Genomic DNA, 13,641 nt, shown 5'->3' on the forward strand with positions numbered 1-13,641 from the left:
TGTTGGAGAGACGGGTAACACCATCTTGATCAGAATGACACAACACAAACACAATATCTTCAAAGAATAACAAATGGCTTACCTGGTCAAACACTTCCGGGAACATGGATTGGAATCCATAAGAGTCATGGTCATACAGGCAAACCCACAATGGTCTGTGCCCCTGAGGAAAAGAGCAGAGAGAATTTGGATTCAGAAACTAGGTACTGTTTATCCCCAAGGCTTAAATGAGTGGTGAATACAGTCTTATTAGGAGCATTGAAGGCCTGTGCAAACAGGTTAGCACCTACCTCTGACTCTAAACCTAACCCTAAAACCTAAACATAACCCTAAATCCTAAGCCTAACCACTAAACTTAACCCCAACCCTAAACCTAACCCTAAACCCTAAAACCTAACCCCTAACCCTAACTCCAACCCCAACCCATAAGCCTAAAACCTAAACCTAATCCCTATCCATAACCCTTAAACCTTACCCTACCCGAACCATAACCTTTACCCCCTAGTCACTACAATTAGTTTAATTTATTTGTGCTTACAGTTCCATCTCAGTACAGAGTGGGTAGTGTCAGTATGCATAGGTTAGTCTCAGTACAGATTGAGTAGTGTCAGTGCAGATCGATTAGTGTTAGTACGGATTAAATAGAGTCAGTACAGATGGGTAGTATCAGTAGTGTCAGTACAGATTGGGCAATGTCAGTACAGACAGATGTAGTGGATTGCTGGCTGTGTTGTGTAGTCATTGTTGCGGAGGAAGTGAAGGTCTGGCAGATTTTCTTAATCTTTTCGCCATAGAAGGAGGCAAAGTCATTAGCAGTCAAAGACGATGGAGCAGGTGTGGCAGGGGGGTTGAGTAGTGAAAAGATGATATTGTGGAGCTTATGAGGATCTTGTGTAGAGGCCTCGAGCTTTTCCTTGTAGAAGACAGTTTTAGCAGAAGTCACATCCAAATAAAATTTGGTGAGGAGTGCACGGTAAGATGCAAGGTCTACATCGAGTTGTAATTTCTTCCACTTCCTCTCTGCTGATCTCACAATCTCGTCGATTGCTGCGGAAAAAACTTCTGACAGCCAGGGTGTGGGACAAGAAGTCTTTTTGGGTTTTGTAGTCAAGGGGCAAAGGAGGTCCATAGTTGAGGAAAGAGATGAGAGGAAGGAATCAGTAGCAACATCCAAGGATAGAGAGGAAAAGGAGTCAGGTTCAGGAGGCGATGAAAGAGTACAGGAAGCTACAGAGGAGGGAGAGATGGAGTGAAGGTTAGGATGGATAAGAGAAACATTTAAATTATTGTTAGGTTGAATAGGAACAGAGATTGAAAATGAAACCAGGTGATGATCAGAGTTTGGAAGTGGAGTGGCAGTCATGTCTGTAGCTGGGGTAGGGCAGGTGAAAACCGGGTCCAGGACATTTCCTTCCTTTGTGTGTTGGAGGGCAGCTGTTAAATGTCAAGGTATTCAAAAAAGTGTCAGTAGGGATTGTTCAGATTGGGTAGCGTAAGTGTCAGTACAGATCAAGGCGTGTGAGTACAGATCAGGTAGTGTGAGTGTTGGTACATATCGGATGGGAGAACAGATTGGGTAGGGTTAAGGTTACCGAATACAATCATTATACGTCCTTTTGTGATTCAAAAGTGTGATGCAAAAGTGCAGAGAACAAAACCACATCCGTGATTAATCAAATATTACATAAGCAATGACATGAAGGACAAAGAGACGGATTAAGAGAGAGAGAGAGAGAGCGAGAGAGAGAGAGAAAATGAGTGTGGGGAATGACATCACAGAATGGATCCATCTTCAGGCCAATGTGGTGCTGAAGAGAAAAGGGACTCACAGCTGAAATGCCCTACGATTTAAATGTTAACAGTTCCTGATAAAAGTGGGCTACATACACAATTTAAATATATTTAATAAGAAAACACATCAAATATTATTAAAACACTTAAAGCTTTACTGTCCATAATTCAAAGTTGATATTGCTCAAAAAGATAAGTTATAGATGAAGTACTGTTAAAAAATAAAAAAAATACATTTCTATTCATATATAAAAACATTAAATCAGTCCTGGAGCAATTCAGAAAAGTGCTGGGTTAAAAGCCACATGTCTCATGAGATTATATTTAACATTTTATTTTAATAACAAATGAGATTCCTACAAACATTTATCTGAGACTATGTCTGATCCTTTTCTCCCTCCCCCTGTTTGAGAGCCTCCTGCTAAACTCAGGTGTTCATTCATACTTCTTCATACAGTCTGCATAGAAAAGGCTTTTGTTCTACATGTTTGGATATTGATATTGAGTTAACATTCATATTGATGACCAGGTAGCAGACAATCTCTTGTTTTACAGTCATGACCATTCATATTGATGTGACACACACACACACACACACACACACACACACACACACACTTTTCAAGCATTTCTCTTATAATAACAAATGGGAAATAAAATGTATAACATTGTATAAAACTGTAAAGTTGTTTTCTTTTTTTTGTAAACAAAGTCCAGTTAGCACGAGCTGGAAAGAGCTGTTTTTTGCAGAACTGAGAGCACCATCTACTCTCTTGTGTGTCAATGTGCACGTGCTCCTCTCTTTGACCACTAAGACTTTCTAAAGAGTAATAACAGGCAATACAGCTCAATTAGCTTGGATTACTGAGTGTGATTAAGAAATAAGAGATTGGATGACCCATAACTTTCTACTATTAAATTCTGATAAGACAGATTTTGCTCATCGGCCCAAAAACCAGTATACAGAAGCTCCAGCATCTCAACCTGCATTTAGATGGATATTCTGTAACTACTAGTTCAACGGTAAAAGACCTGGGAGTTATTTTAGACTACAACTTGTCTTTCAAAAATCATATCAACCAAGTTACAAAAACAGCTTCTTCCACCTTAGAAATATTTCTGAGCTAAGAAACGTTATCTATATCTGACGCAGAGAAGCTCGTCCATGCGTTCATGACCTCCAGAATAGACTTTTGTAATGCATTACTAGGTGGATGTCCTAAACAAACAAGCTTCAGTTAGTTCAGAATGCGGCAGCCAGAGTTCTCACAAGGTCAAGAAAATATCATATAACCCCAACCTTATCGTCCCTACACTGGCTACCTGTTAGTTGCAAGTTTCGAATCGACTACAAACTACTACTTCTTACTTATAAAACTCTAAATGGTTTGGCTCCCATGTATCGATCCAGTCTTTTAACACGCTACAATCCGTCACGCTCCCTGAGATCTCAAAACTCTGGACTTCTAGTAGTTCCTAGAATAGCAAAGTCCACTAAAGGTGGTAGATAATTTTCACATTTAGCTCCTAAACTCTGGAATAGTCTTCCTGACAGTGTTCGTGGCTCAGACACACTCTCCCAGTTTAAGTGCAGATTAAAAAGGTATCTCTTCAGCAGAGCCTACACAAAACATACGTCTCACATCATAACCTTGTGCTCCAGAACATCTGATCACATGCACATTATCAACTTGTGCTATTAATATCATGAACAGCAGCTACACTAATTTCTCTCCACTGCTTCTCTTTCTCTCCCCATCCCGAGGCTTCCTGAGGTTTGGCCAGCTCCAGTCACGTCCCACCTCATGAAGATTATGGACCTTTGAAGAAGCAGATCCCGATCTCAAGGTTTCTTCCTCATAACATCTAAGGTAGTTTTTCCTTGTCAGTTGCCATGGCTGCTCATCAGGGATAAATGCACACCATTCACCTTCACTGTTGATTTCTGTAAAGCTGCTTTGAGACAATGTCTGTTGTGAAAAGCGCAATAGAAATAAACTTGACTTGACTTAATAAAACTAAGAACTTGCCCACGTAGGGAATAAAATTCTTCCATATATTGTTAGAATCCTGCACTCATTGGCTACATTTTCCTACAATCATTTAGTTTCCTTAATGCTACTGCCCAGAAATAAAAGGTTTGAAATGAAAGGTGGTGCATATTAAACGTTGACACCTGCTAATAGAGAGGAGGCTCAAGCCCGGGATTCCATATCTTTTACTGTTTTTGTTTTGTAACACTACACTGTTAAAGTGGTTGCCAGAACTTTACCATCAAAAGTACGGTAGGAACGATATTGGTTTTACAGGATTGCACCCATTGTACTGTATATTTAACGGATTTTAATTGTGTTTTTTACGGTTTATAACTGTCTAATCAATGTTTATGTTGTTATAAAATGCAGTTTATACCCATCAAAATACAGGGTTTACATTTTAATAATTACGGTTCATAACCATCTTTTTTACAGCTCAGAACTGTTTAATTTAAAGGTTTATTTTGTAATAATTACAGTTAAAACCTATATTTTACAAAGCAGACAGGAAACTAAACTAAGGAAAAACATTAAATATGTAAATGCTGTTAAACTATTTTTTATTATAAGTAACCACAGTGAATTCAAAGCATCATGTAATCACACCAGCTGGGAGCTAGAAGAGAGAAGTTACATTTCTGAACATTCAGATTTTATCTTTTAGAAACTATTAAGAGTACACTGTAAAAAATGTCCGTAAATTTAACAGTAAAATACCGTATAAATGCTACAGGATAGAACCGTATTTCACATAACTTGCAATAACCGTAGAATTTACAGTAAAAAAAAACTGTAATTAGTTTTACAGAGTAAGACCTTAAATTTAACAGTTAAAAACATAACAGTTTATTGCAGTACAATTTACAGTATACTGTATTAGTTACCATAAAAATTATTATTTTGTCTTTCTATTTTACAAAAGGGAAATAAACATGTCATGAATGTGAAAATACCTTTGGTGAAAACTTAATTGTTTCATTGAATTGCCCTCCTAATCTTATTACAAATACATAAACATATTTGACACCTCTGTGCAGTGTGCAATTGAAAACCACAATGCAGGCCAGAGGACATAAATAATTATTACATATGTTTGATAAAATCATCTTTGTCTATGTAAAGTTGCAATATACCGACTTCTAAAAAAAAAAAAAAAAATTGTATGCTTAAACGGTCTGCCTAAAAAGCTTAAAAATGTCCACCTTGACACTTTGATTTTGAGAACTGAAATATTGTTTTGCTGTAATTAACAGTCATTTTACAGTTTTCATGTTGTGTGATCAAAATTTCTAAAATCTGTTTTGTCACTGTCCTCAGGAGTTTGTTTTAAGGTAGGAAAAACTTTATAAGCATTTAAAAAGGTAAACATTAAGCATCATCCAATCATGATAAACATTGCGCCTTGGCGCCAGTGTGCAAAGAGTTTGATTGGCTGAATACTGATTGGTCGGAGCACACGGCAGCGTTTGCTTTCTCGCATTTGAGCAGTGGCCAAATGGCGATTCTTTCGAAGCATTGTCGGAGCTGAACTACAAATAGGTAAAAATATTCCTTAAGATAAATGTGTATGGGCACATTGGATTAAACTGTTTTAATCAGTGTGTGGATTTAAACATGAGTCTAGGCAGCGCATATAGTCCGACTTGCAAACTCCAGCCCGGAATGTGAAACATCATTTAAGTGTTTAAAACAGCAGTAGAGTGTGTGTTTGTTCACCTGGTTAAAATGTTTAGCTGTTATTTCTGTGGAATATCAGTACAAACCCTTCGGGAGCATGTTTTACATGTCAAACTTCACCGTAATGAACCACGAGGTGTGTTCAAGTGCGCCGCTACAGATTGCAATGAAACGTTTTGTTCATACGGGGCATTTAAGGCTCATTTTTACCGTAAACATAACATGGATTCACATGTTGCTACTGCAAATGTCCTTACAGTGTTTACGTGTAATATTACTTTGTGCCAGCACCAGTGTCGCAATATCAAATTACTAATAGCTCACTTAAAGGAACATATCCTCGAAGGGCGTGTTGTAACTTGTCCGGTGACGGGATGCGACCACACGTTCACTGTAAAGTCATCGTTTACATCCCACATGTCCAGGAAACACAGAGTGTTCCATGGACAGCATTAGTGATCTTTACAAGGAGACAGTTTCTCAGTCTCTTGAAACGGAACCTTTAGTTACAGGCCCTACAGAGAGATTGAGTGAGACTGATGAAGGTGGAAATTTCAATTACCTGTTTCTCAGAAATATGTCTTTTCTACTTGAAATTACAAGGGCAGTTTCTTCTGCCAGCATCAACTATACAAAACATTGTTGAAGAGATGCAGAGCATACACAAACTGGGACAGACATATACTTTGAATAAATTGAGCGCATTTCTGAAAAGTGATTTCGAGTTAACAGATGAGCACATTGGTAGAATATGTAATGTCATGAAGGAATCTAACCTATTTAGCATTAGTCATGAAGGACCAATAAGAACCAATTTTTAAAGAACAAAGGCTTTTAAAAAATGTTCAGATACACAGAACCTGTAAAGTTATACTTAGGAATAGATAAAACAAGGTCACAGAGGTTTGCCTACTACATTCCGTTGAAAGACACTTTGAGATGTTAATTGGAGTCTGACTTATAGCGGAATTGTGCTGCACAGGATAAATGCTTACCGTGCACTGATGTGCTTTGTGATGTCAGTGATGGTCAGGTATACAAAACCAATGAGTTCTTTTCTCAAAACCCATCATGTCTCAAAATAATTCTATATCAAGATTCTTTTGAGGTGGTGAACCCATTAGGTTCAGCAAAAAGCAAGCACAAAGTTCTAGCTGTATACCTGTCTCTGGCTAATTTACCACCTCATATAAGATCAAGTACAGACCACATGTCACTTGTAATGCTTTGTCAGAAGGGTCTATGTGTGATCTAATTTTGACGGTAAAAAAACAGCACTGCATTTTCCCTGGAGCTGTATGGTGGTTCTGTTAAAGATGCAGTGAGGCAGTTTGGATTTACAGAGAACAATACCAAAGTCTCAGCAGAAGTAATGTACAGGGGTACGTTATACAAACAAGGCCAGTTTCTTGTAACACATAATATGAATTTAATAGAGTTTGGAGAACTTGTACTTATTCTAATAAAAGATGAAGTTGTTAATTTTCTGCTGAGAAAGTATGTAGCAGAATTCATTCCTGAATACCATTTGCATGAATTGAAACATCAGACTGAAATAATGCATTGTATGAAAATCAATGATCTGGCAGATTTCTATCCTTTAACATCATATATGATGAATGAAAAAAGGGTAATTCCATTAAAGCACAGTGTGACATCACACTGAACATGATTGTTGATCAGTATTTTCTCATACCTTTTGGTTTATTTATGTTAATTATTTTTTTTATTGTTTTTTAGAAATGGGTGAATCAGAGTTAAACATTTCAAGCAGCAGCAATGCCATTGATGCTGTATTACCTGACCTTCCAATCACAACCAAAAAAATCTCTTGAGGACACCTTAAAATCACTTGGAGTGGAGACCCAAAGTGATTTCAGATTTCTTGAGGAATCAGATCTGGCAGCTGTACTGAGACCCATTCAAGCCAGGAAATTTATTTCTGTTCTAAAGGAGACCAGTAAGTCCATGTATTTCTTTCCGTTACAAAAACCTTAAAGGGATAGTTGACCCCAAAATTAAAATTGTCATTAGTTACTCACCCTCAGTTTGTTCCAAACCTGTATACATGTCTTTGTTCTGCTAAACACACAAGAAGATAGTTGGAAGAATGTCAGTAACTAAGCAGGGATGAGGTCTGTTTGGTTACTGAAATTCTTCCAACTATAAATGGAAGTAAATAATGACAGAATCTTAATTTTGGGGTGAACTCTCTCTTTAACGTTCAGACATTATTTTTGTTATCAAAAATTAAAATTACTTTTATTACTTTTTGTTATTTGTTCTATTTAATAGACTTTATATTCTGTTTATTATACAGTAACAGTAAAGCAATCAAATGATTGTGATCATTAAAATAATTGTTCAACTGTAAAGACAATCTTGTCATTTTAAATTAGTGCCTGCTTTGGAATAACAATAGGGCAATAAACAGTGATATTTTTCATTTTGGTTGAATTATTCCTTGTCCAACTAAGTACGTACAAGTGACTATTTTTTACAGCACAAATTTCCGACACCCCAAAGCAAACAGTCTCTGGGACAGAGTTCTTCATGCTCATCTCCCAACACCTCCCCTCCTAGTGTAAACTGGGTGGACAGCTTTGAAGTCCCATGGAATAAGTTTCCTGAGGAATTAATGCAGGCACTTGAGAGACAGAAAAGACCAACTCCTCGGTTGCGTAGGGAAATGGTGAGGATTGTTGTTGCGGCAATGATGAAAGTTTGTACTTGTCCAAGTAGGAAGAATTTAACAGTGGTCACCAAAAGTATGGTTGCTAAATATCCAAAATTTTTGCAAGATGTGATTGAAGAGTGTGTGATTGGTCCTGGATACTACTCCTTGGTCAAACAATTTTAAGCCAGGGTCGAAAATGCAAGAAGGACCAGCACACCAAAAATAAAAAAGCGTGTTCATAATACAGAGGAATGTGACACTGAGGAAGTCTCACCTGAAAAAAAGAGCTGCAGTCCAGTATACATACGGCTGCATTAATTGGGAAGTTCGATTTATGCCCCTCAGTGAAACTGCTGAAAGTCAGCAGTTGAAAAAAAGAGAAGATGAGGAGTCTGTCACAAACAACTGACTGGAATGAAGAGGAAGTGAAGGTTCTTATGAAGTCTACATACTACAGTCAACAAAAAGATATCAACAAAGGAACAGACATAAAAATCCTCACTGATGACTGGCCATTTTTGTTTCAGGAAAGTGGAATGGAAGTGCATTTTAAAGACCTCACAGGGATGCCACTTATAGAGACCTTCCTGAACAGCATTGACAAAAAAGGAAATAGGCTGTTGAACTTCATGAGGAATGTTTGTGCAACCAAGAACAAGCATGTCTTACAGGCTATCACAATATTACAAGTTTTGAGAGGACAGAGAAATGGTTGCTCTGAGGATGTGAAAGACATGATTCTTCTACTTCTCTCCTATTTTGATGAGAAAGAGGAGCTCCTTCTTCATTATGTAGAAGAGACAAGCCTCAAAGGATGTAGAGTTGGAAAACCTGCCTGTGACACCTTGCATTATTGTATGTGGTAAGTATAAGTTTTTACATATTTTCCACAACAAAGACTAATAAATCAGTTTACAAAAATTGTTTAGTTTAAAAGTTGATACACTTGATGCTGAATACTGTACAATATTACATAAATCATGAGCATTTCTGTTTTGTAATTATTGTTCACAAGTGTCTTGTTTAATCTGAAACTTAAAACTTTTAAAAATTAACCCAGTCTTAGCACGTTATCTGCCTTTTGACATGTTCTGCATATTTAGCCCCTTTCTACCACTGACTATCATTTGGAGATTGTCTTCAAATAATGTGGACATTTCAGAGACTCGGGTAATAGTTGTTTGAGTCTTATTGTCATTAGTGTTAAAAGATGAGGGTCATGGTCAGAAATTTGGATGCTGGAAATTCAAAGCATGTTCAGGACCTGGTGGATTTTCTTTAATGTCTCAAATTAATTGAGACTAATAAACAACAAAACAGAATGTTCATCTTTTATGTAACATTAGAGAGAATTAAGCATTTGGGGTATCTAAACCTTTTGAACTAGGTCATTTTATTAAATGGAGTTAGTAATGTTGTAGAATGTGTAGAACTATATTATGTGATAGTTTTTCAGGGCAGTACTAAATAAACTGCTGTGTATGATAGTCATATATGTAAATACACAATTACCTTGCTACTTTTACATGTCTTCATTGAATTGAAATGTATCCACAGGACGCTCCTGCTATGCTACTGTTCGATTCATGCTCAGTGTGGACCGCAAGATTGTGAACGATGACATCACTACTTTCATCGCTGCTGTTTGCCTAATGTTCGGCAGTTACTACTGTTTCAACATTCACTATCCTACTGAACTGGCATCGGTGCTTGAATTCCTGCAAAGGTATGAAAAGGCACCTAGGAGGGATGGTTCACTTAATATTTAGATGTAATATCGTACAGTATTTAGCTTCTAGTGTTTCTAAACTTTTAACTAGAATATATTTGTAAACTGAGTTATTAGTCTGTGTTGTGGAAAATATGTAAATACTTATACTTACCACACACAATAACGCAAGGCGCCACAGGCAGGTTTTCCAACTCTACATCCTTTGCGAGGCTTGTCTCTTCTACATAATGAAGAAGGAGGTCCTCTTTCTCATCAAAATAGGAGAGAAGTAGAAGAATCATGTCGTACACTTCATAGGAGCAACCATTTGTCTGTCCTCTCAAAACTTGTAATTTTGTTATAGCCTGTAAGACATGCTTGTTCTTATTTGCACAAACATTCATCATGAAGTTCAACAGCCTATTTCCTTTTTTGTCAATGCTCTTCAGGAAGGTCTCTATAAGTGGTATCCCTGTGAGGTCTTTAAAGTGCACTTCCATTTCACTTTCCTGAAGCAAAGACTTTGGATATTTGGCAACCATACTTTTGGTGACTTTCATTAAATCGTTCCTACTTGGACAAACTTTCATTATTGCCGCAACCACAATACTCACTATTTCCCTACACAACCAAGGAATTGTTTTTTTCTGTCTCGCAAGTGCCTGCATTAATACCTCAGGAAACTTATTCCATAGGACTTCAAAGGAGGGGAGGTGTTGAGAGATAAGCTTCAAAAACTCTGGGACAGAAAAGATCCTGGAGATGAACAGACGGTTTGCTTTGGGGTTTCGGAAATTTGTGCTGTAAAAAAAAAGTCAAAAAAGTACTAGTTCAAGGAATAGTTCAACCAAAATGAAAAATATCATCATGGTTTATTGCCCTATTCTTATTCCAAACCAGGCACTAATTTAGAATGACAAGATTGTAAGTAGATTACAGACAAACTTTTCTTTAGAGTTGAACAGTTACTTTAACGATCACAATAATTTGTTTGCCTCATTGTTACTGTATAATAAACAGAATATAAAGTGTATTAAATAGAACAAAAAGTAATAAATAACAAAAGTAATTGTTACTTTTAATGACAAAAGTAATAAATATGTATAACCATTAAAGAGAGAGAGTTTACCCCAAAATGAAAATTCTGTAATTATTTACTACAATTTATAGTTGGGAGAATGTCAGTACGCAAACAAACCTGATCCCTGCTTGGTTACTGACATTCTTTCAACTATCTTCCATTGTGTTTAACAAAACAAAGAAATTTATACAGGTTTGGAACAAACTGAGGGTGAGGAAATAATGACAGAATTTTCATTTTGGTGTCAAGTATCCCTTTAAGGTTTTTGTAACGGAAACAAATACATGGACTTACTGGTCTCCTTAATGTTTACGGTAAAAGTAAGCCTTAAATGCCCTGTATGATCGAAACGTTTCATGGCGATCTGTAGCGGCGCACTTGAACACACCTCGTGATTCATTACGGTGAAGTTTGACATGTAAAACATGCCCCCGAAGGGTTTGCACTAATATTCCACAGAAATAACAGCTAAACATTTTAACCAGGTGAACAAACACACACTCTACTTCTGTTTTAAACACCTAAATGATGTTTCACATACCGGGCTGGAGTTTGAAAGTCGGACTACATGTGCTGCCTAGACATGCTTATGCGTCATGAAAATAGGTACAGGGTACTTGGTTTAAAACTACACACTGATTAAAACAGTTTAATCCAACTTACCAATGTGCCCATACACACAAAGAATATTTTTACCTATTTGTAGTTTATCTCCGACAATGCTTCACAAGAATCGCCTTTTCGCCCCTGCTTAAATGCGAGAAATCAAACGCTGCAGTGTGCTTCACACCAATCAGTATTCAGCCAATCAAATTCTTTGCCCACTGGCGCCAAGGCGCAACGTTTATCATGATGCTTAACGGTTACATTTTCAAATGCTTGTTGAATTTTTCCTACCTTAAAACAAACACCTGTGGACAGGAGACAAAACAGATCATTGAATTTCTGACATTTCGATCACACACGCTAAAAAATTTTAAATCACTGTTAATTAGAGCAAAACAATATTTCAGTTCTCAAAATCAAATAGACAAGTGTCAAGGTGGACATTTTTAAGCATTTTAGGCAGACAATTTTAGCAAACAATCTTTTTAGAAGTCATTATATTACAACTTTACACGGACAAAGATGATTTTATCAAACATATGTTACAATTATCTATGTCCTCTGTCCTGCATTGTGGTTTTCAATTGCACACTGCACAGGGGTGTCAAATATGTTTATGTACTTGTAATAAGATATGTTAGGAGGGCAATTCCATAAAACAACTTTACAATGAAAAAAATTCAGTTTTTACCGAAGGTATTTTCACATTCATGACACATGTTTATTTCCCTTTTGTAAAATAGAAAGACAAAATTATAATTTTTTATGGTAAGTAATACAGTATATTGTTAATTTTACTGCAATAAATCATATTTTCATATTTTTTAACTGTTAAATTAAAAGGTCTTACTCTGTAAATTTAATTACAGTTTTTTCACTCTAAATTCTATGGTTATTGCAAGTTTTGTGAAATACGGTTTTATCCTGTAGCATTTATACTTATTTTCCCCTATAATTTGCAAATAAATTATTTAAAAATAAGACAGTGATTTTCTGGATTTTTTTTTTTTTAACATTTTGTCTCTCATAGTTGAAGTGTACATATGATGAAAATTACAGGCTTCTCTCATCTTTTTAAGTGGGAGAACTTGCACAATTGGTGAATGACAATACTTTTTTGCCCCACTGTAATTATAGCGCTATCTACAGGGTTATTTATAAAATAGTTTGGATTTATAATATTCATCAGGATTTTTTGCTTGATGTTTTAAATTTTATTATTGAAATAATCCATGAAATTATTACTGCCTATTAATTCAATACAATACATTTTTATTTGTATAGCGCTTTTAACAATGAACATTGTCTATTGAACATTGTCAATGAACACTGTCTATTGTCTTCAATTGTCTATTAATGGTTTGCATGTTAATGCAGTGCTTTTATTCCCTGTTAATTTTGCTACAGTACTGAATAAAAATATATGATTATGCTTGTTATTTTCATAATTTTATAGAAATATAGCACAAGCTGAGAAGGGTTTAAAACAGGAAACGTGGATGGTAAGGTGGATCCAGAGGACTTTTGAGGCAGCAGGCATAATTACGGGATGATCTGAGTAGGATGGCGCAGACATTTCTTCACCCTTGACGGCAACACCAGAACAGGACAAGTGCAGACAGGACCAATGCTTCTGCTTCCTGGGTGGAAAACAAAGGAGGTTGGCACAAGGAGTAGGTTGGCACAACCAGAACACCTCGGAGAGCAGCTGATCAGGCACAAAGAGTCTCTGCCGCAGACAACCTTCAGGGATGGGCTGACCCAAAGTGGCCTGCAAGACCTTCCTTTCAATGTCTAGGTGAAGAGCACAGACAGTTACGGAGGGTGGACAAACAATAAATGGCATCTTGTACCCCTAAAGCCAATGACACCACTCTTTCAAGGCCAGCTTGACTGCCAGGAGCTCCCATTCTCCTACAGGGTAGTTCTGTTTGGCCGGGCTTAGGCGGCAGGAAAAATTCTGTTCCAATCCAGATGGGGGTTAGGTTTAGCCCCCAGTAAAAAAAAAAAAAAAAAAAAAAAAAAAAAAAAAAAACACGAGCATGGGGCGACGCTATATATT

At 36.7% G+C, this 13,641-nt stretch overlaps 2 long non-coding RNA genes across 2 annotated transcripts in view; one reads left to right on the forward strand and one right to left on the reverse strand.

Moving 5' to 3' along the window:
• Positions 1-158, reverse strand: part of LOC310731714 — a 2,325-nt gene extending 2,167 nt beyond the window's left edge. Inside the window, exon 1 of the long non-coding RNA XR_014535283.1 lies at positions 83-158. This is a non-coding gene — a long non-coding RNA (uncharacterized lncRNA). The remainder of the gene's footprint in view (positions 1-82) is intronic.
• Positions 159-5,121: 4,963 nt separating this feature from the next.
• LOC310732713 lies at positions 5,122-9,883 on the forward strand. The gene is made up of 3 exons (XR_014535537.1): positions 5,122-5,366; positions 8,709-9,043; positions 9,739-9,883. It is a non-coding gene; the product is annotated as an uncharacterized lncRNA (long non-coding RNA).
• Positions 9,884-13,641: the final 3,758 nt, after the last annotated feature.

The sequence above is a fragment of the Silurus aristotelis genome (assembly GCF_946808225.1).
Source record: "Silurus aristotelis genome assembly, chromosome: 10".
NCBI classification, from domain to species: Eukaryota; Metazoa; Chordata; class Actinopteri; order Siluriformes; family Siluridae; genus Silurus; species Silurus aristotelis.